This window comes from Alosa alosa, chromosome 7 (genome assembly GCF_017589495.1).
Source record: "Alosa alosa isolate M-15738 ecotype Scorff River chromosome 7, AALO_Geno_1.1, whole genome shotgun sequence".
Lineage (NCBI taxonomy): Eukaryota > Metazoa > Chordata > Actinopteri > Clupeiformes > Clupeidae > Alosa > Alosa alosa.
The window spans coordinates 35,161,894-35,184,741 of record NC_063195.1 but is presented as its reverse complement, the minus strand read 5'-3'; the positions used below and the strand labels follow the sequence as shown (position 1 = coordinate 35,184,741).

Genomic DNA, 22,848 nt, shown 5'->3' with positions numbered 1-22,848 from the left:
AATGCAACAAAGTCTGATTTGGAGCTGGATAGCTTGATGGTATCCGGTAAGACTCCAAATAGAGCGGTGAGTGGGCTTGGGTCCAGGGGTGTCTGCAAAACATCCGAGACAGAAGAGAATATAGACATCCAGTAAGTATGTAGGGAGGGGCAAGTCCAGAACATATGCAAAAGTGTACCATGGTGCTGCCGACATCTGTCACAGAGTGGGTCAGTATTTGGATAGACACGGGACAGTCGGACCTTCGTCCAATACACGCGATGTAGAAGCTTACATTGAATAACTCCATGTCTCGCACATATTGAGGAGCCATGCACACGTCCAAGAATTGATCCCCAAGCCAGTGTCAAATCTATGCCCAGGTCTTGTGACCAGAGAGCTAGAAGTGTGTCATTTGAAGGAGAATAGAAAGAGAGTATAACACCATACAGTGTGGACACCATGCCCTTCATTGTCAGGGGGACGTTCAAGATTCTATCAATAGGAGTGGTGGCTGGGATTCGTGGAAAATCTTTATACGTCTTTCTATAAAAATCTCTTACTTGTAAGTATCTGAAGAAGTGACTGTGGGGAAGATGGAATTTCTCTACTAACTGCTGAAAGGATGCAAAGACACCCTCTATAAACAGGTCTTTTACTGAGCACAAACCACTCTGCAGCCACGGTCTAAAAGCACCGTCCTGCATTGAGGGGGGGAATAGGGGGTTATTACTGAGTGGCATACACAGTGGTGGTGTATTCATTTTCAGATGTTTACAGAGTTGGTTCCAAATACGCAGGGTAGATGAGACAATTCTGTTTTATACAGGCTTAAATCTAGTTGAAACAAGGGAGGATGCAACTAAGCGCAGACAGAGAGGCAGGTGTGCATGACAGGGACTCCATTAGACACCAAGCAGGGGAGTCATCAGAGCTTCTGGCGCATCCAGTACATAACTGCCTGCAGGTTAGCTGCCCAATAATAGGATAAAAAAATTAGGTAGTGCCATCCCCCATCTTTTTGTGTTTTTGCAACACTGTCTTGCGTGATCGTGGCACCTTTTTGTTCCAGATGAACTGTAATATTGCCGTATCCAAGTTGTGGAAAAATGACTTTGGAATAAAAACCGGGATGCACTGGAAAAGATAAAGAAACTTAGGGAGAACATTCACTTTTACTGAATTTATTCTGCCTGCAAGTGACAGAGGCAGGACTGACCAGCGACGAAGATCATCCTTAGAACGTGAGAGTAAAGTATCGAAGTTTAGCTTCAAAAGGTTATTGAAGTTGTTAGAAACTGATACCCCTAAGTATTGGAAGCCATTTTTTGCCACTCTAAAGGGGAGCCTTGATAGTGAACTCAAAGAGGCGAAATTGGAGCTTTTACGATAGTTCTTTAAGTAGCCTATAGGCTATTCCACACTATGGATAGCATAAAACACACTGGCAGGAATAATTTAGTGGGACGTTTGTCTATGTTAATTAACTCATAAGTTCACTTAATTTTAGCCTACTGTGCTACATGGCGACCTCTGGACAGAGTTAGCCTACTGACAGGCAAACATCTTTAATACGGACGTAACCGCTATCTCTTAACTCGTTGTACTAGCAATGCTGTGCTTTCATAGCCATTCCATTCTTTCATGTTTCTCGACTTCACACACAACAACGGGTTGCCCCGCCTTCACCTTGACCCCACCCCTAGCCCCGCTCTAGCACCAAGTGGCCCAACGTTTAGGGTGGGCCAGAAATCAGGGGCCAGTAGCACCAATATAGCCCCCAAGTGCCACCAGTTACACTAGCACCAGCACCTGAAGGTGTGAAAGCAATTAGCCCCGGCACGGCCTGGCCTAGCTCGCTTTGGCTCGACGGTCTAAAGCCGGCTAATGTGATGCTGTGGAGAGTCACATGAAGGACTGCCAAACATTTGTAAGGATCCTAATTACCAGGCTGATGATAATCTTTTCAGTCATATATTGACTCTTGATCAACTACTAAGTGTGGGCCTATTGTGGGCCTACTGTCACATGTCCACAGGAGCAGTTAACTATAGGGACAGGAAATGTAATCAAATGTATACCTTGTCATGTCTTGATTGATTCACTCTCACTACAACAATGGTCTCAAGTCTCATCAAAGTACTCTCAAATCAGATGACCTCCAACCATGTGATCCATATCAATGTAACCAACCACAAACTAGGTAGCCTACCGTATTTAAGTGAGGTTCATAGAGCATTCTAGGAGCCATTCTATAGTCAGAATCTCCCGCACCACTAAGGTGTGTAGTCATCATCCTCTGAGCTGGTATGTTCATTCTCTGATTGCTTCATATGGTTTCCTAAATGTTCCTTTAACCTGTTTTAAATGACTTTCACATTATTCATTTAGATGTACCTTCTATAATGTATTGGATGAATAGCTTGTGTCTGACAAATAAATTGTTATGCTTTGACCCATAGTTTTCTAGAGTTTCTTTAGATATCCCTCAAGTTGAAGATGGGCCAGGAGGAACGGCTAGGATTAGTCTCCAGGGCCGTGGGGGCTAAATCAGTGAAAGTGTAGGCATGCTACCAGGAGAACTGGCCATCGTATTGTACTGTGGTGGGTCACTGATTTTTTATTAGTAGTCTGGAATTAGACAGCTAACCTTAGCACACCCTGAACCCTCTGTAGCCCCGGTAAGGTGTTCTGTCCAGATGAGCATAGTGGTCCAGGCCAGCACTATAGCCTCTGACCGACTTTCACACTAGGATCATTACTCAAGTGAAGGCGCCTCCCGAATTAATCGGCCGAGGAGGGCCTCGCACACTATTCTTGGGGAAGATGCGTCTAATTAAATAGCTAGAAGGCATTCTTGTAACAGCATTGTGGGTAGGCCCACATCGGCCTACTATGGATAGTAATATTATTACGTTGACCGAAACTTCTCCATATCTAGCGGGGTCAGAATCATTAGGTTAACAGGGGTTCTAGAATCAGTTGTTATTTCCAACAGCGCGCGGACAGCTTCACGATTTCCTTCGACCACTCCCAGTTCCCTCATTGGTCCTGACGAGTGACGTCTTACAGGTGGTGCCCCGTGTGAGGATGCGTGACCTCTATCAACAAATCACGTACAAGTAACGCAAGTGCCGCGCGTCTTTTAACTCTCCCACAGAATAGCGGTGTGAGGTTTGATCTTCTTCCCTGTCTACAGACACTGTGGTGAGTCTTGTTTTATTTTTAATACCAGTTTTGAGGTTAAGCTATGATAGGACAATATAATTTATAGTTGTACAAATTAGTATGGGTCGACATACCCTCTGTTATCCCGGAGACGAAATCCGGTGGGGAACCTTAGTGGAACTCATGGAAGACAGTCAGAGATATGATCATATAGATGTTCGGAAACATCTTGCGTTGTCTCAGCTCAGAGGTAACCACCCTAATATTCAATAACTTTTGTAATTCGTACCAGGTAGCTTTATAGTATGGCATAGTGTTTTGTTTGTTTACCTTATGAATTCCGATCTATACAAATCCTACTCAAACCAGTTTGATTCACTGACGGACAATGAATCTCTCACCTGAAAATGAAATTGCATAAGAGTGTCGCTGGTCATAACAGATGTACGAAACCATCTTTAGATTGCGTAACTAAGATCACAGTTTGAAGTAGCCTATAAAGATGTTGAACTGAAAGCGTAATTTAATAGTTGGGCGTCGAATGACGTTTTCCACCATTTAAAGTAAAGACATTGGAGTGGATATGATACTGTGTTCTTCAAATGTATGTAAGATGGATATTTTATTTACTTCTAAATTTGATAAAACGTAATGTGGAGTAACATTCGGAAGCACCAAGATTTCCCTATGATTTTAACCTACTTAGGCCTATATTTACAAATCGTGCACATGCAGTCTGCCAAGGGGCCGCGTCCACACATGACGTGCCTCAGTGGCAGACACATAGTGCGAACATTTAAATGCTAAGTCCGTTCTGTGCCTATTAGTGATCAAGCCGTCATTGTAAAATTAATTCCAAACACATTGACAAATATACTTTTGTGCTAAAGACACTGTTATGTACTGGTTTGGTTGTATGCTGCTGTCTGCTGTGCAGTGGCTAGTTGTAAAATTGCTCTTAAGTTAAATTGTAATCTTTGTAGCCTGTACTTTTCTGGGTAGCAGAGACATGCAGAGACTGCTATGTTTCTTTAAACCACTGGGCTACTGTTTTCTACATTCCCTCATGCACATAGATAAATCTGAACCGATGTCAAATGTAATGTCCAGAAGTTAGAATGCATTGCCTTAAAACAACTGAGTTTTGCCTTAAAAACAACAGGTCAAATAGACTTTTCTTTTAACCAGTTTTATTTTCCACATGTAGACTAAGCTATCCTGGGTTTTATGTTTAAATTGTCTTACATATCTCCAATGTATTGTCATTATATGTATAGCACTGTAACAATGATGAAACCTATGTGTGACTACAGGCACGTATTGATGATTTAGTCTTTGTCTAAGAGAAGTTAACTCCAATATTCAGTATGGTTGGTAAACCAGATCGCGACTGGTTTTTCAGCACTTCACTAATAGTAATAAGAATATTTTCAAAGTAGTAAAATGTGTGTAAACAGGCGCTTCCAACTACTAATCACACAATGTCCCATGATACCTCAAACATGCCTTTGTAGAACTGCATAAGATTTATTCGCTGTCACCAGACAAGAGATACTAGATTTGTGCCTGCGTAAGTCACCTAGAAATGCTTTAAGTTATCTAATGGAAATGCTTTAACACAATAGATGGCTGACGTTAGAAAAAATATTCAGAGCTAACAGCATTCATGATGTTCACAGAAAATGTATATACCAGCTTTAATAACTTACTTGCTATGTTCCCTTAGGCTACTTTACCCTTAACAGAATCTTCTCAATTCTACCACCATGCTCTTTCTGAACGTAGTGGTAAAGAATCAGGCTCACAAATGGGATCACATTGAATATTCTGTAAAAGAGACTGAGACCTTGTTTTCTACTTTAACTTGTTGTCATGAAATATCTGAATACACTATATCTATAACATGTTGTAACCTTTCTCCCATAATGACACAAAGCTCATCAATGTTCAATCACTGCATGGATATGCTAATGGTCTAACCTGAGGCCTAACCTATCCTGAGGAAGATAAACACCCATCCACTAACTGCATGGGGGAACTTAACCTGCACCCAGATAATGATTGGCTGGGGAATCTGTATCAATTACCAGGCTTTCTTTTCCATATGGTGCTAGGAAGGCACAGAGAACTTAGGGACAGGAAATCGGATGAACTCTCACTACAACAATGGTCTCACTCAACAAATGGATCCCAAATACCTCCAATCCCCTGAACCTGGCACAGTGCTGCATTCTGACCATTCTAAGCATCCCATCCATCCTAACTCTGATTGCTTCATATGGTTTCCTAAATGTTCCTTTAACCTGTTTTTGTGACTTTTCACATTATTCATTTAGATGTACCTTCTATAATATTGGATGAATAGCTTGGCTTTTGACCGCATAGTTTTTCTAGAGTTTCTTTAGAGGAGGGGCCAGGAGGAGCACACTATTCTTGGGGGTCAAGATCTGGAATTAGACGTCCTAATTAAATAGCTAGAAGGCATTCTTGTAACAGCATTGTGGGTTCTTGTAGGCCCATATCGGCCTACTATGGATAGTAATATTACGTTGACCCGAAACTTCTCCATATCTAGCGGGGTCAGAATCATTAGGTTAACAGGGGTTCTATAATCAATTGTTATTTCCAACAGCGTGCGGACAGCTTCACGATTTCCTTCGACCACTCCCAGTTCCCTCATTGGTCCTGACGAGTGACGTCTTACACATTCCTGCTGTTCAGACACACTGAAGAAAGTTCCTCAACAAATATAAGAATAGCCTTTTACAACATTATAGGGTAGCATGTTATGATCAAGCATCACTTATGCTGTATTGTAGCCAGAGCCGGACAGTAACGGAGTAGGCCTACATTTACTTGAGTACAGTACTTGAGTACAATTTTGAGGGATCTGTACTTTACTCGAGTATCATTTTTGGGGAGCACTCATGACTTTACTTACTAAGTACATTTGAGAGGCAAATATTGTACTCTTTACTCGACTACATTTCTATCCATAACCGTGAGTACCCGTTACTACTTCTAAAAAAAAGGAAAAAAGAAAAATCTCGGAAACCCTCAATTTGTTGTTTCCCTCTCAAACGTGATTGGATTGTGCAAGCGCCACTGATTGGGACAGCCTATCAGCACTCACCTTCAGCTTTCCGCCCAAGTCAACTCCATGGTCAGATTTAGATAAGAGACGAAACCATGGATGAAACAATGGATGAAGACGCAGCAGGTCCATCCCGGGAATGTGCCAACCTGTGGCCCCACCTCGTCAGACTATTTCAATTTTCTGAACAAGTTAAAGATAGTTTTCGCTTCAATTGATTTTACTTCCAATTAATTTTACATTCTCCAAGGTATTAACATTAACATTTTTCATAACTCCATGTAGGACGTTTCTGTACATAAATGTAAGCACTGTGGCAGTCAGACCTAACCTGACCCTAGCCAGAATGTCGTTCCGCTTAGCTCCGCCTAGCTTCACTCACATCCATCTGGGACCTCTTCCATTGAGAGTGATTTCTCCAACCAACTTTATGGTTTAGCCAATCAGGGCCTTAGGGCGGGAGTTTCATAGATGTGACATAGCGTAAAGCGACTGTGAGTCTGTTATTAGCGTCCACGGGTTGGCTTCGATGTGAGTGGTTGAAGTAGCACGTCAATAGATGGCGGACAAGTGGCTTATTCAATCATATGCAAGCATTTTTTGATTAGGCCCAGCCTTCTGAAGCAACACTTCAATGGATCGGTTCCAGATGGATGAGTGGAGCTAGGCGGAGCGAAATTCATCTGGCTATTGCCAAAAAACTGTAAAGGTTAACGCTATCAAACAAACCCAGAAACTACTAGGCATACTTCTACTAACTACGATACGAGATATAGCCTACCTGCGAGCCGATAAACTATATTTGTCATAGGATGACAGGGGTTAGTGCAGAAGTGAAGTCAGGGACGGATTAAACAAATATGGGCCCCTGTGCACAATATCAAAAAAGGCCCCCCCTCCCCCTGACCGCGACGTTTATTTTTCACTAAACGGACCGGACAACAGTTGTCATATTTCTGACGGACCGGTAGCAGGGACGTTGATAGTATTTTGTGAGAGGTAGTGCTGATCGTATTACGGGGGATTCGGGGGTGTCTTCCCGGGAAAATTTCGAAATTCTGGCTGTTAAATATACCCTTTTAACGCAGTTTGGAAGGGGCAAACAAACAGAGCAAGCAGGGCCCGTTTTCTGTCTGACTCAGGTGACGTGAACATTGGCTACCTGCATGATAAGGTTTTCACTTCACTGCTGCTTGACACTACATGGAGAGTGTCAAGCAGCAGTGAAGAGACAGCATGGAGACATATTTCACGTTAACAGTGGAGATGTTAGCAAAACTATAGCGTTTGGCAAATGGAGATGCAGATCATCTCCCTAATTATGCGCTCACTCCAGCACAGCGAGACGAGTGAAATACAGTAAGTGTAGGCCTATCTGTCATCGGCATTGCCATAGGCTATTTGCTACCTACTACCTGCAGGCCTACAACCAGCCAGCAATGAACATTGCAGGACTCCACTTCATTCACCTACCCACGAGTGGTTCAGTGTCAGTTTCACTTTCGCAAACACGCATACACATTGTATGAGCACTCATAGCCTACCACTTCCACCTAATGTTATACCTCTATATTTTATGAATTAAGAAGTATTTATTGATCAGGAAAACATTTAATTTATTTTTCTTTCGGTCCGCGGTTCCATAATACCATAATACAATTCAGTTGTGCCGCAAATTAACAGACAGAAGCACCGGGCATAATCTAGCCGAAATTCATGGCAATTTTTTTTGGGCCCCCCATTGGCTGAGGGCCCCTGTGCACGTGCACACTTGGCACAAGCCATGATCCGTCCCTGAGTGAAGTAGACTGCGCCACGTAACCTCCTCTCCATTTAGGTGATGGGCTTATCTAATGTTCCTGATTGATTAGCTACGGAATAATACCGATTTTACAAGTTTTATTTGCTACTTGCTAGATTGACAAACGTATAATATAGGCCTACATTTAATAAGTGTTCAAAATCAATCTAGGGGATTGGGGTTGGTTGGAGCAGCCAAGCTCGTCCAGGGTGGGCACAGATGACTTCCAGGACGGGCCTGGCCCCCCAAAGCCCCCCCATGCCGCCGGGACTGGTGGCAGTAGCAATGCAATATTTAGAAAATGTAGGCTACTCTTGATACTCAAGTACTTTTAAAAACAAGTACTTAAGTACTTTTACTTAAGTAGACATCTGACTGCTTGTACTTGAGTAAAATTTAGCAAAGCGTATCTGTACTTTTACTCAAGTAATGAAGCTGTGTACTCTGACCGCCTCTGATTGTAGCCTAATGTCAGACACTACTCCCCTGCCACATCCCATTGCATCAGTTGGGCCAGTGCAGCTGTGGCACCAGCAGACCCTTCCTCGTCCCCTCATAGTCTGGCATTTAGTCCTCAAATAGAACTACTCACCTGCTGGCTAGACCATTGCTGGCTAGATCTCAATGATAAGCATTTCAGAGCCCTGATATTTGCAGTATCTGCCCCCCAATAATGAAGACACAGTAACGCTGTCTGGACTGACTCAGAAGTACGATAGTTCTTTAAGTAGCCTAGGCTATTCCACGGTTAAAAGTAAAGGCTGTTCATTTCCACTCAAGAGAGGCCTCTGTCTACCACCTCTCGTCTTTAAGGTAAAAACAGGTTACACACAACCTTAGATGAGGAATCATGCTGCAGGCTGCGCATGCTAGAATTATTTGGGACAAATCTCAGGGACACCCAGGGCCTGTGTTTGTCTGCTGCTGCCAATTCACTGGGAATTTGAAGACATTAGTCATTGTTATCAGTAAAACTGGTTCTTGCAAAATCATGCCCAAGGGCAGTATTTATTTGTATGGCATACACAGGTCTTGATATTGTATGATGGAACACTGTCATATTCTATGGTAGAACACATACACATAATACATAGTTTTATGAAAATCTCTCATTTCAGTCAATGATGAATCTTCATCAAACACACACAGTAAACACAATCTAAGATAAGTCATGTGTCCTTGGTGATTTACTTGTAGTGAGAAAGGACAGTCATCATTTCATACAGATTGATTCTATGCTACTGCAAGGTAAGGTAAGTTAGATCATTCAACTTTGGATTTATCCACTGATTTATTTGCAAGGACTGAGCCATAGTGATTTTATCATTCCAAGATGAAAATGCATCACTGATCAAAGCATCACATTAAATCATGAAAACAATTTCAGGTCAAAGTCCAAGTTAAGACCTTCAAGGGAAATTGTGATAGAGATTCATAAAAAAAGCTTCTGTCCTTAATAAAATATCTGTTACATCACCCAGTCGTTTTACCCACTTCAACAAGTACCTGAAGGAAAGTCTGACCACATTACCCTCCTACTGGGCCAGTGATTGGTGACTAAAATACACGTAACCTTAATTACTCACCTTGAAATGTGGAATATGTTGTGTTGTTTTAAAGCAATGAGGAAAATAAAGTGTTTGCCAAAAAAATGTGGTGTGCATATTTTTATGGAATGTTAACATTCCCTGTAAAATACAGATTGATGGTGAAAAAAAACAAACACTGAGGAGCCATGTAAAATACTACCATCTGGATGCACCTTCAAACATGTACCAATCTGGCAAGTCCAACAAATATTTTGGAGAACAAAAACCACAAATTGCACCTTTAAAAACAGACTGTTCAGTGTCCACATGACTTCACTGATGCATACTGTTAACGTGGCTTTGTTGCATAAAGAGTGAAGTTATGCTAAACTTTCTGTTAGGGAAGATTTTATTTTGCCTCTCTAGTTTGTGTTTTTTAAAGAAAATCCTCTCCCAAATTAAAAATTAAAACAGTATAATCTATTTACATTTGGATTAATATACTGTGTATATTATTGAAAACAGCTCTTTTGTCCTTTTTATTTTCAATGAATTTAAAAAAAAAAAGATGTATTATGTGCTGATTGATGGCAACAGGAAATCTGCTTAATTTGAATTAATGCATACTGATTGCTTTCTTAATAGTCTCTAAGGGATCTTGGAAATCAGACAATCCCTCACCGCAGTCTCAATTCAATTAGACTGATGAATTATTTCATTGGTTTCAGTTCATTAGAATTCTAGTACATTTTATGGGGCTTTAGAATATGCTTTAGAAAACTGTTATTGTAGCAGGCCAGTAGGCCTTACACATGTACCGGCTCTCTAACCAGCTCTCTAAAAACTAATTTATATTGAAGGGATGCAAGATGATCTATTTGTGTTTATGCTGTTCAGTTCCTTTGCTGTCTTTGTCTTTCCCACTCCGGATGATTATTAATTTCTCCATGAATAGGCACAGCACTTCACAGTTTTTTATTGTCGTTGGTTAGTAATTGCTTGAGATGTAGAATGAGTAACATCACACAATATTCTGCAGTAAAACATATACACAGATTGTCAATAAAAGGAAGTCTAACAATTTGAAATGGCTCCTTTATTTTTAAAAGTTAAGTATCTCATGGAATGTGGTTGTTGAGCCAGTAAAGGTTTTATTAACTAAATAAAAACAATGTCTGAAGTGGCAAATCATTAACTTTCCTGCATTGATTCAGTTCACCTTTCAAATGATAATGTGATTTAAAATGTACAAGATTGCAAGTGATTGCAAGTACTGTCACATACAGACTGGCCAAATTGAATCTGTCCTGTGGGATCAAAGAGGAAGTATGGGCAGAATCTCAACAATCATTTCAGTGACCACATGGATCCACACAGCCTGTAGCAACATTTTCAGGTCATCACAGACCACAGGCCTGCCTTCCCAACATGCTGTAATGACCCCTCCTTACCAGACAGACTCAATCAATTTACACACACTTCCAGGCCTCCATTACCAGCGCAGCACAGGAAATGATAACAGCACCCAGGGAACTAATTCAGCTTCCTCCAGCCAGGGTGAAGAGTGCCTGCTCCAATGTTAATCCCCCCTAGGCTGCTGCCAGTGAAGTGTTTCAAGTGTCTGGTCGTGCAACTTATTAAAGCCTGCCTTCCCACAAACCTAGACCCCTTACAGTTTGCATACAGAACCGACTGGTCCACATCTGAAGTAGTCTTCACTACCCTCCACCTCACCCTGTCCCTTCTGGAGAACCTTGATGCACACGCCAGACTCCTCTTTATTGACTTCAGCTCGGCCTTCAACACCATCAGACCACAGCAGTGTGGAGCAACAGATACAGTCTCCTGAATGTTGAGAGGACCAGGGAAATTATTACTGATTTCAGGAATCTCTCGTCAAGAAGGCCCAACAGTGGCTGCATCCAGGCTTAAGTGGGCTAACCTACCCAATCCGGCCCTCATCACCTCCTACAAGGGACCAGACAGTGTTCTAACCTACTGCATCCCTTGCAGGGAAGGTCACTAGTGTCCCGCTCCCATCCCTGCCAGAGGTCTTCAACCAGCCTCTAGCGTTTCTAAGTTCCAAAGTTTTTTACCTTAATATAACAGAAAAAAAGTAATTTCAAAGTCATTTTGATGGTAAACAAACGTGTAATAGGGAGAATCATGGGCCTAGCATAGCTGGCAGCGCCTTACAGGTGGAAAACCAGCCCTGCAGTCTGGCTAACGGCGAGTCAGAGATATTTCGCAAGAATCCTGAAACATTACCTGGTCAGTATAGCTCTTTGGAGATTGTCTTTGCCTGTTGCTAGTCCTTGGGCTCCAAAACAAATGCACATGCACTGTGTCCTTTCCACAGCCTGTTCTCCTTGCATCAGGGAGGAAGTCCAGGGATGAGTTCCAGGGATGAGGTCCAGGGGTTCCTGCACTAGGATGGTACAGTTTCTTAACAGCTTCATAATTCAGGCTGTGTGCACACACAGTCACCCACACACTAAACAATTTACCACCAATTGTGCAAGACACTTCTCTCACTAGTGGCATCTCGTATGACCCACCAGCAGGAGATTTGGGTTTTGTGTAGCCTATGTGTTCAATTATTTATGCACACTGTTGGTTCAGGAGAAACCTTACTTCCTTCGTAATTGTACGCAAGTGCATGAGTAAATAAAAATAAAAGAAATCTTGAAAGTGTAAAGATGATTTTAAGTGTCACCCATTCCCTATACTGCCGATAATGCATCTCGAGTAGTATAAGATTCAAAAGTAATTAATTGTTACACCTCATGATATGTGTTTACCTCATTGTCCATCAGTCTGGTGACCTGCTGATACTGCTTGCCAGACAGCAGTAGCTGAGACAGTGTGGGGTTAGGGTGAGGGAGGGGGGAAGCTCACATCACTGCTGCCCTGGGCTGTCTGTATGACTCTCTCTGTTCGGTTGTTGGCAGTACAGATTCCACACCATGCCACCAGTCAGGAGGATCTCTGTTGTGCTTCTGCAGAAAGGTCGTCGGATTTTGGTCCTCATGCCAACCTTTTCCAGCCATGTAGAGTGGAGGAGGCGTTGGTATGCTTTTGGCATCACGTAGCTTTCTAAAAGTGAGGCTTTTTGTCTGTATTCTTGATTTTGTCTGGTGATCAAATGATTCCTTACCTACAGTCAGCTGTCACCACTGAGCCGTAGCTGTAACTGATAGGCTGTCAATCATTGCTCAGAACAGCATATCTCCAAAGCAGCCGGTGCAGAATTAGCCAACCTGAATTCCACCATTTCCTTTCACTTATCTGCCTTGTGATGCCTTGTGATGCCAGCTGATGGCCATATTTCATTTGTAGTCACAATAGTTGAAAGTTGAAATCTGTAAAGAATAACAATTCATAGTTCATTTAAGTTTAGACCATGAAAAACACAAAGGCTTTAGAGCAAGGCTTGTTAATTCAGGCTGTACGGTCAGAATGATAATTTTGTCAATCCAAGGACAGAGAAACTCGTTATCTTTGTGTCTGACCTCTAGACAATATGCAGACAGTGTCAGTCTAAGAATTGCATTGTCTATTGACAAGTGAAATGAAATACTGTTTCTTTTAAGTGTACTGTGTTCTGCGTGGTGATGTTGAGTTGGACTGGACAAAGACAGAAACGAGTCACTAGGCTTTTTTCCAGGTGAGGTGAGTATCTCCTGTCCAGCACATTATATCAAGAAGACAGTGTCCTACGAATCCAGCTACCTGCTCTTGGAGATTAGCATCTTTCAGCCAAAGAAGTGTCTTATCTCCCCTCTCTCCTATATGATTTCTCTTCCTCTGATTGTTGACCGCTGGTGTCATCTGAAGGTGAGGCTTTGCTCCTTAAGCCATATAAATGGGTCTACCTGCCCCATGTCATTTCTGGGGCAATTTCTTGCTCGCTTTCCTTTCCAAGCAGGATACTGCCTGCCATATTTCTTCAGGTCCACAGGGTTAGTGTTTGCTTCAGCTATCCAATTCTTTGTGCTGACAGCTTTCTCCCTGGATCTGTAACAGTTGCTTTTGCTATCAGGGCAGGGCAACTGAGACACAGGCAGTGCTGATGCAACACACACACACACACACACACACACACACACACACACACACACACACACAGCCTTCAATTCAGTAGGAATTTAAAAGAAGCTTATTGCTTTCTGTGGCTTTCACCTCGGTCAAAAAATGATTTCCCATTAAAAGCTAGGACTGTCCAGTTAGCGACTTAGCGTCCCTCTACATGCCCTCCTGTCCCTGTTGACCCTTGACACATAATGATTCTTATAATACTGTGTAAAGAAAACCTTGGAACACATTAATATCTTTCTCACACAGCATACACATCACAGGCGGAATACTAATGACCTTGTTAACAAACCATCCAATGAGTTCATTAATGGTAATCAAGGCTCAGCACTCCTGCAGTGAATCCCCCACTGGCTATTAATGAGCACTAAAGTAAATACGCCGAGCCTCTAAAGATGTGTGAAGAGCTAACAGCATCGAATCAATCAACTAGACTAAAATGTATTTAGAACAAGTAAAACAATTCCATTTGATATGGTCAGCTTGGTAAGAGGGATGGGGAGGGGAAGGGGTCAGAAGGAAGGAAGTCATCGACTGTTCTGTAATTAGTGACTCATTTTCTATACCCAAAAGCCTGTGGATGAAAATAATTAGAGAGGTTTTGTCAGGCAAACTGAAGTTATCGTCATACTCCACAACAAACACAAAGCATGTTTTCCATGACAAATAAGTGTTTGTTTCCTTGTTACTTTTGCTTTTCTCCTTCTTTTGCTTCTTTGTACGACAAAGGTTTCGTATGTAACACATTAAGCAAAGGGGTCATTGATTCTACCTACTTTTCAGCAGGTTATTTCAAATAGACGGTCGATAACTATCCACACATTTACATGGTGGGTTTTAAATCATGTACAGTAGTTTCAGATTTGTTCAAATTGTTTGCTATTTTGTCCTTGATGTATTGGTGTCTTAATTCACATAACCTGATTCACACAGACCGAAACAAACTAAACTAACCTTTTGAACCACAGACAAAGTGAAAGAGAGAAGGTCATATAAATGGGACTAGAAGCAGAAATAAACCTGCTAACCTATAGGTGTTCTGTAACAGTATAGGCTATACAATTTTACTATGCTTAAATGCAATGATGGATGGATAACACAAACCAACATAATGTGTAGTTATTCAGACATTTGTTATCATTTGTAAACATTCAACAGAGGAGCATCACGAGACAGAGAGAGAGAGAGAGGGGGAGGAGAGGAGAGGGGGGGTGAGAGAGTGTCAGACACCAAACAGGACGAGGACCACAAAAGCGTCACGTTAGAAAGTTTATTTAAGGGTTGGGGGTTACAGGGGTTTCAGGGGTTCAGGAGTTCAAGTCTGCGTGTGTGTGTTCCCCAATAGCCGAGCAGCAATGGCAGGAGCTGGATGATCCGGGGAAGTCCTGGGAAACACACACACAACAGCAATTGAAGCGAAGCAGCAGTACAGTCAAGGGCTAGGCTGTATTAAGTAGAAGAGACGGAAGGCAGGTCAAGATTACGGGGCTGGAGATCAAAGAAGTAGTCGGCGGGTCTGGGTTCACAGGCAAAGAGTCAGAGTCGTTTTCCAAGACAGGCAGGTAACTGGTGCGGGTTTGCAGGCGATCTGACAAGTGTGGACTGAAAAGCAAGGCTTTATATACGGGCATGATGAGTGGTGAATGCAGTGCAGCTGGTAGGTAAACGAGGGTGAGGCAGAGCAGAGCAGGAACAGGTGGAGGTCATCAGACTTTAATCAGCGTGTTACCAGGCAGAGAGAGCTCATGACAGAACCCCCTGAGGGGCGGCCCCAGAAGTCCCCAAAGTGACACCTGCGCCAGGGGGGGGAGGGGGCCGGTGGAGGGCTAGGAATTCCTCCGGCGGTCAGTGAACATCCTCATCCTCGGAGGGGGAGCTGGAGGGTGGTGTGGACAGAAGGCGGGACAGGTACCAAGACAGGGGTCAGGGTCAGGCGCAGGATGGTTAGGGACCCCTCTGGGGCGGCCCCTACGGTTACAGGTTGATCAGGATGCAGGCGGTGGAAGTGGCGATGAGTGTCCGGTCCACAATCCGACTGGCTGGCACCCAGGTTCTCTCCTCAGGCCCATAGCCCTCCCAGTCGGCCGAGATACTGGAGGCCCCTACCTGCCCGTCTGGACCCGAAGCAGCAGGCGTCGAGCGGTGTACACCAGCCCACCGTCAGCGAGGCGAGGAGGAGGGAGGAGGAAGCGGCACGGGGACCAGCGGGCTTTCATCGCGTCGGCTTGACTTTGAAACATGGAAAGTAGGGTGCACCCTCATGGAGGATGGCAACTGGAGCGGACTGCGGTTGGGCTGATGACCCTCTGGATAGGGAGCGGGCGAGGAATCGAGGTGCCAGTTCTGTGATTCCACCCGCAGTGGGAGATCCTTGGCTGACAGCCACACCTTCTGGCCAACACGGTGGCCCGGGTGCAGCGATCTTGGTTAGCCCCAGTGGCATAGCTGACAGCTGACTTGAGTAAGCGTGGCACGAGCTTGTGACCAGGTGCAGCCCAGCGGGGGCATAGGCGAGGGCAGATGGGCAGGACACATCTCCCTCCTGGCTGGGGAACAGGGGGCTGGTAGCCATACACACACTGGAAAGGTGACATACCAGTGGCAGAGCAGGTGAGGGAGTTGTGAGCATACTCTATCCCGCGTCAGTTGTTGTGCCCAAGCCTGGGGTTTCTGCGAGAAACCATGCACCATGGCGCCTTCTCCAGCTCCTGGTTTGCCCTTTCGGATTGACCATTGGACTGGGGGTGGAACCCAGAGGTGAGACTCACTGTGGCCCCTAGAAGACAGCAGAACTCCTTCCAGAATGTGGAGGTGAATTGCGGACCTCGGTCAGAGACAACATCCCTGGGGAGCCCGTGTAGGCGGAAGACATGATCAAGAACAGCCTGGGCAGTCTCTCTGGCAGATGGCAGTTTAGGGAGGGAATGAAGTGTGCCATCTTGCTGAACCGGTCAACCACAGTGAGAATGACCGTCATCCCACCTGATGGTGGGAGGCCAGTTACAAAGTCCAAGGAGGCGTGGGACCAAGGTCGTGTGGGCACAGGCAAGGGCTGGAGTAAACCAGCGGGGGCAGTGGAGGACTTGTTCTGATTGCAGGTGGGGCAGGCACGGGGCGAATTCTCGGACATCCCTTCTCAAAGCAGACCACCAGAAGCTGGGCAAGGAGATGGCAGGTGCTTGGCGAGCCCGGGGGGCAAGCAAAGGCCGGGAGTTGTGTCCCCACTGTATGACCGGGACCTCAAATTCTCTGGGACAAAGAGGCGACCGTCTGGGCATGCACTGGGACTGGGATGGTCACGGAGGGCCTCCTGAATTTCCTCCTCGATATCCCAGGTCAGGGCAGCTTCTGGCCTTGAGGATCGGGCAGAATTGATGCAGGTTCCTGGGAAGGGGCGTCATCCTTAAGAAACTGGCGGGAGAAAGGCGTCCGGCTTGGTGTTCCGAGAACCTGGGCGGTATGACAGGGTGAAGTTGAATCTGGTGAAAAACAAGGCCCAGGATTAGGGGTTGGCCTGGGGAGCTGAGCAGGTGGAAGCGGATGGTCTCTCGGTGGTTTCCTGACACCATCATTGAGATGGGGGCTGTGATGTTAGTAACTGTGCCAATTGCGTGACCGTCCAGGGCCGGGCTGGAACAGGAGTGGACAAGCGATGGTTTTCCAAGCCCAGCTGGCGAGCAAGTCCTGTGTCAATAATGTTTGCTTCTGCGCCAGAGTCCACCAGGGCTGCCAGGGTGTGGGTGGAATCAGACAGGTGAAGACAGACTTGGATGAGGGGTTTCGGGCTGATGGAGGCGGAATGTTCATTGAGCTCATCCGTTCCTCCTACATCCGGTGAGCTCCGGCCTTTGCTGGACAGGTAGCGACTTCGATGACCATCACCACCACAGTACAGGCATAAGTTGGAGGTGATGCGTCGCTGGCTCAGCAGGGGTTAGGGAGGCGGCCGATCTCCATCGGTTCAGACTGGTCCGGCTGGCTAGGCGGTGTGGCAGGTCTTGGACAGAAGGGCAGTTGGGACACTCCGTGTGCTGGTGGATGGACTCTGGCCCCTCTCTCGGCAGCCGGACCTGGATCCTGCGGTTCGTCACGGACAGCCAGAGCAATGGCTTCATCAAGAGTGGGGGTTGATCATGGGAAACCAGCTGCGTCCTTAATGTAGTCCGCCAGGCTGTGGAGGAAGGCATCCACCAATGCTTCCATGTTCCAGGAGCTCCGACTTGCCACAGTTCGGAAGTCAATGGAGTAATCCGCAACAGTCCTTCTGCCTTGGCGAATACTCATCAGGGTCGAGATGCCTCAGCTGTGGTGGATTCCAAATCGAATACCTTGAGCATCTCCTCTGCGAATAGGTTGAAGGTTGCACATGCTGGGGTCTGGCGCTCGAACTCCGCCGTTCCCCAGAGTCGAGCTCGGCCCGTCAGGTGAGTGATCACGTAACCGACCCTCGCCCCTTCAGTGGCAAAAGTCCTGGGTTGCAGGGTAAACTGGACCGCGGCAGCTCGTCAGGAGCGCCCGTACCTGGGTTGGGTCGCCCGCTGAACCGCTCTGGGTTGCCAATCCTGGGTTCTGGGGCTCCGGCAGCCCGCGGCAGCAGTGGACTGGGCAGGAGACTTCGGGTGCTGGGCGGTGAGCAGGCTGGCTGGGGCTGGGCGGTGGGAGCAGGCAGAGGAGAAAGGTTGGTGAGAAGTTGAATGATCATTGCAAGTTGTTGCTGTTGCTGCTGGAACTGCTGAAGCTGTTGGTAGGCAGCTTGAAGTAAGGAGGCAGTGTCAGCAGTGTTGCGGTTTGCCTCTGTCTCAGTCTCTTCCAGGCGTTGCATGGCGGTGGGTGGTTCTGGTTAAATCCGGTTTCCATGCTGGATTCGACCGTGCGCTGGGTCCATGTTTGGTCAGATCGTACTGTCAGACACCAAACAGGGCGAGGACCACAAAAGCGTCCGCGTTAGAAAGTTTATTTAAGGGTTGGGGTTACAGGGGTTTCAGGGGTTCCGGGAGTTCCAAGAGCCTGCGTGTGTGTGTTCCCCAATAGCCGAGCAGCAATGGCAGGAGCTGGATGATCCGGGGAAGTCCTGGGGAAACACACACACAACAGCAATTGAAACGAAGCAGCAGTACAGTCAAGGGCTAGGCTGTATTAAGTAGAAGAGAGGCGGAAGGCAGGTCAAGATTACGGGGCTGGAGATCAAAGAAGTAGTCGGCGGGTCTGGGTTCACAGGCAAAGAGTCAGAGTCGTTTTTCCAAGACAGGCAGGTAACTGGTGCGGGTTTGCAGGCGATCTGACAAGTGTGGACTGAACAGCAAGGCTTTATATACGGGCATGATGAGTGGTGAATGCAGTGCAGCTGGTAGGTAAGCGAGGGTGAGGCAGAGCAGAGCAGGAACAGGTGGAGGTCATCAGACTTTAATCAGCGCGTGTTACCAGGCAGAGAGAGAGCTCATGACAGAGAGAGGGGGTGAGAGAGGGAAAGGGAGAGAGAAGGGGGGGTGAGACAGGGAGAGAGAGAGAAGCTGTCAGTTTATCCGGTTTTCAGTTTAATATTGAAATAAACCCATTGTGACATATACTGTACATGTTACGTATACCAAAGTGTGAAAAGCAGACTTGTAGACATGGCATGACCAAGTTTCTGTCCATGATTGCCATCGTTATTATTTGCATTTCCACTTCACTAAACATCAGCAGTGGTGGTGGTGGAGACAGGAGCTCGGGATGTCCGTAGCTGGGCACTCACTGGGGCAGTAGCACTGCTCATTTGGGCCCACAAATGTGTGAATGCTCCCCTCTCCCCATTTTATTGAACTTATTTTGACCTAATTTATCAGTTGGCTTATAGCTGTTTCTTGTTTTGGATGTCACTAACAAGATGACACAATAATGAAATAATTTATGAGCCAATGCATGAGTCTGTCTGAGTGCTTTTAGAGAAGGGATAGTGTGGGATAGTAGTTCAGTTTTTGTTTGTCTGAAATTACAAACAGAAGGCAGTGACTTCAAACATCTGATTGCATTTGCTATATTCCCTGAACAGTGCAGCTTAGGCTCCATTCTCCATTCTGAAGGCCAAAACCACCATGTTAATTAGCATTGTCCATTAGCATTGCCCTTCTCTTGCTATGTTCTGCAAATATCCGTAAATGAATTTCTCTGCTACATCTCCAAAACACAGTCAATCAGCTTGCTTTTCCAAAACTCTCACTCCCTCCATCTAAGAGGAGATTAAATGCACCCCTGAGAGCTCACGAGGCAGAATGATTTAGAGCTGTGTCATGCTGCCTGACTGCTCACCCAGCAGGTTCCCTGAAATTGTTTAGGAAGAGACCCTGCTGGCTAAATCCTCCGTTTGCCTAGTTGTGATGCCGTTCTCACTGAAATGGGAAGAAATGGCCTATTTGAATAAGCTGGTCTTGCGTGTTGGGGAGTTCACCAGGCAAACACACAGGGGATGTGTTCCTTTCAAACAGCTTTTTTTTCCTATTTAAAAAGAAAACATCTGTCATAAGCGGATAATGGCATTTCATTTATGTAGTTAATTGTTTTGCGCTTTTCAGTGTAGCTGTAACAAATGAATTGCAAATAAACTCTTTGTTATTTGTCATCCTTGCTGTTGTGAAAGACTGCTTCGTGAGGTTATGCATTCATTCTCATTCGTGGACGATCAATACTGATGTCGTGATTTTCAAGTCGGAAGAAGATTTAAACACCCTCCCCTCAATTTGTGCACTTGTAACATCCATTAGGGACACAATAGGAAAGCTTTTAGTAAATCAATATAAAGCAGGCAGAAGAAAAAATACAGATTTAACTGCAACTGTGTGTGTGTGTGTCAGTCAGTCTGCCTGTATGTTTGTGCATTGTCATCAGATTTGTCATACACAGCAGCCTGTGGCCAGACCAGTGGACACCCTGCCTCAGCTGGGTCTAAGCAGCGGTGGGTTTGGTCAGTAGTTGGATGGGAAAACTAAGTACCTGCTGGGAGTGCTCTTGGGTGACTTAGATGGCAATCAAACCAAAAAATCCCATCTCAATGTCCCAGTACAGTGGTCTTTAAAATCTCATGGCACTTGTCACAAAGAGTAGTGGGATCCCCGGAGTCCTGGCTAAATTCCCAACCTGGCTCATTCAATCTGGCCCACTAATCATCACCCAGTGTGATTCATTTCATTCCCTCTCTCTTCTCCTCAAGCTGATCAGTGGTGTGCGTTCTGGCGCATAATGGCTGCCATGCATCACTCAAGTGGATGCTGCACATCTTATGGTGGTGTTTAGTGATGTTCCCCCTTCACTGTAAAGCACTTTAAGTGTCTTGAGAGGGGAAAGGAAGGGGGGTCTATCTCTCATGCTTCTATCTCTCACACTTCTGTCTATCTCTCGTCTATTTGAGATTCTCTTCAGGTGAGAGCAGCACATCTTGGAGTGGATGAAATAAGTGATGGGGTAAATGAACGCATGCTCTCTTCAAGAGCGAGAGGTTGAATGAGCGAGCGATTCACTGACTGAATGAATAAGTATTGAGATGGAGGGCATCTGGAAGTCTGAGAGGCAGAATGACTGCGAGAGAGAGGGAAAGAGAGAAAGAGAGAGAGAGACTGGCAGATGGCAGATAATAAAGAGATAATAAGAGTGATAAACTAAAAAGCTCTTTCAGTGGGAAAAAGGGAATGAGCTCAGAGTGAACCACACAGCAGGGTGGATCATTCCAGTGCACAGGTGGTCCATCCCACTGCATGGGGTAAGATTAGTGCAGGTGTGCTGATGATGGTCCATCCCTGGAGATGGAAATTATGCAATTCACTGCTCCTCGCTATATAATCCTCCCATCACACACACACACACATTGTTGTTCTTGTTCATGCTGAAGCATGTTAATGATCATGGCACAGTTGGAGAGAGAGACTGCAGACTCCTAAACCCTCAAGTTTTCTTTTTGAATCAATAACGGTTTCCTCATACATAATTTCTCTACAATTTACAATTTCAAATAGCCTAGATTAGAACTAATACTTTAGTCATAATAATGACAGATAAACGCACATGTTTTAGCCACCCACTAGGCTGTGCATTATTCAGATTTGTGGGTGGAAATCTTCAACTGCTTCAACAAACAAAATCACCAAAAGACCGCACAGCACACTAACTTTGTTTTTCATCAGTGCCGATTGCTCTGCTGATTATGCATAGGATTTTAGCCTTTTTGGAGTTTATAAGCTAGTTTTTTTCCCATTTAAATGTCTTCTTGATGCATTAAATGCTTCGTCTAGTAATAAGAGGAAATCAAATTTGTCTGCCACATTGAAACACAGCTTGCTTTTTCAAACTTCTCTGTTTGTCTCTCTCACTCTCCCTCCTTCTAAAAGTGAGGGACATGCTTTCTGACCAGGTCTGTTTGTGACAGAATGTTTGAGAAAATCTGATTGCAGGATTTCAAAAATGAATTCCAACCCTTCACAACTCATTGTTGCGGCTGACCACACTAACCTTCAGGCTGCCTAGCAAGGCCTCACAGACGGAAGGAAATCACTGCTGTCCACCCCTAGTCTTTTAGTCCCACACATGGACATGACAGCTGATAGCATCGAAAACATGGGCCCCCTGGGCCCAGATGTATTAAGGGCCCCCCACTTATTGATGATTTGTTGATGATTTGTTGATATTGATTGATGATTTGTTGATATTGAGGTAATGATTCCATGCAAAGGCTTGGGCTTCTGGGCCCCCTGACCTCTTGGGCCCCTGGGCCTGGTAGGCCCGTGCAGTAATCCATCCCTGATCGAAAGTAGCCATGACGTGTTCAGATCAGAGTGTTGAGTGTAACAGTGACATGTAGCTCTGTCTGTTGCTGATAGGTTTCATCATCCCTGCTGTCTGATCACTGGCTCTTCTGGCCTGCACCTCACGGCAGTCTGGAGGTTTCATCTGGAGCTTTGGCTGTGGCAGCTGCAGCATCTGCCTGATCACAGCCATCTCACGCGTCACACCACTCAGGCAGGATGGCTCTATGTAGGCTACCACGGACGTCTGTTTGGTGAACTCAGGCTGTGTTTACAACGTGTGTGAAGTGTGCTAAACAGAAGATTCACACGAACAATGCGAGAACGCCACTGACCTTTATTCCCTGTCAGCATATCTCATACAGTGTGATTATTGGGTGTGAAACAGCTCTCAGCACAGGAATGCTGCAA

General features: G+C 45.2%; 1 pseudogene; it reads left to right on the top strand.

Annotated features, from left to right (window-relative positions):
- The first annotated feature begins 4,391 nt into the window (after nucleotides 1-4,391).
- LOC125298367 lies at nucleotides 4,392-5,131 on the top strand (annotated as a pseudogene).
- The last annotated feature ends 17,717 nt before the right edge of the window (nucleotides 5,132-22,848 follow it).